The sequence below is a fragment of the Myotis davidii genome, unplaced genomic scaffold, assembly GCF_000327345.1.
Source record: "Myotis davidii unplaced genomic scaffold, ASM32734v1 scaffold184, whole genome shotgun sequence".
Classification (NCBI taxonomy): domain Eukaryota; kingdom Metazoa; phylum Chordata; class Mammalia; order Chiroptera; family Vespertilionidae; genus Myotis; species Myotis davidii.
This window is the reverse complement of record NW_006297021.1, coordinates 5481850-5483125: the sequence shown is the minus strand read 5'-3', so window position 1 is coordinate 5483125 and position 1276 is coordinate 5481850. Positions and strand designations below refer to the sequence as shown.

At 41.7% G+C, this 1276-nt stretch overlaps 1 protein-coding gene across 2 annotated transcripts in view; it reads right to left on the bottom strand.

Moving 5' to 3' along the window:
- Positions 1–1276, bottom strand: part of STOX2 (storkhead box 2) — a 127248-nt gene that overhangs the window by 97459 nt on the left and 28513 nt on the right. The window lies entirely within an intron of this gene.

The following is a 1276-nucleotide window of genomic DNA, read 5'->3' as shown; positions in this document are numbered from 1 at the left end:
GCCACAAGCCAAGGAATGCTGGGGCCGCCGGGAGAGGCAGGAAGGACCCACCAGCCTTCGGAGGGAGCATGCGCCTGCTGACACCTAGCTTTTGGATTTCCGACTTCCAGAACTCTGTGAGAACAGACCTCTGTTGTAAGCCGCCAGGTTTATGGTACTTTCTCACAGCGGCCCTAGGACTAATACACCACGCTAAGGTCCAGGTCACCACGCAGTTATGTTTGTTATAAATCACGTAAAAATCCATATCACCTGATGAACTACTGATAGATTTTACAAGTCCAACATCTGAAGACAGACTTCTACCCAGTCTATACCAAGGAGCTGGCTCTTTTCGTCAATTTCATCATACAGCTCTCATTTTAAAAAGGATTCATTTATGCCCAGCCGGTGTGGCTCAATGGTTGAGCCTTGACCTATGAACCAGGAAGTCATGGTATTAATAATCAGTAGTCTATTAGACCAGCACTTTTAATCAGAGCTGATCTAATATAATGAGTGATATTACAAGCTGAAGGCTTGAAGATCTAAAATGCATTTCAAAACAAACATCCTGAAATTAGGCAGGATGTTGTCTCCAAGGTGACGGTGAGTTATGGAAATCAAAGTCACCCTACGGAAGCCGTGGCATTTGAAAGAACAAACTCTGTGAATAAAATAGATTCTTACTGTAAACAAACTGATGGAAAAATAACTTGGAAAAAACTATCATTGGAAAAGAAAAGATGGTGAAGACCCTATGAGGCACAGGCAGTCACTAAAAACTCATAGGAAAAGGAACATTTGCAAGATGAGATATAGCCAATAATCTATAATAATAAAAGCGTAATATGCTAATTAGACTGGACGTCCTTCCAGACAAAGCCCAGGGCTGCGAGGGAAGCTGGTGCCGGCAGCCGGGGGCAGGAAGGACTACTCTTGCACGATTTTCGCGCATCGGGCCTCTCCTACTATAATGACTATGTATGCTGTCAGCTGGGAACTACTCTTATGGGGGGATCATTTCATAAGGTACATAAATGTGTACCCACTATGCTGTCCACCTGAACTAATATAATATTGAATGTCAACTATAAACGGGAAAAAAATTAAGTGCTTATAAACCAAATGGCCCCTTATTTCTTCAACTGCAGATGGACTGTGGTAACAGTGCTTCTCAAACTACCTGTGGCAAAGGAGACTTTTGTAAAATACAATAAAAATGAATTACTGGGGGGAATGAAATAAAAAAAACAAAAGAAGCAAACCTACACTTTTTCACTTTTCCAAATTTTTA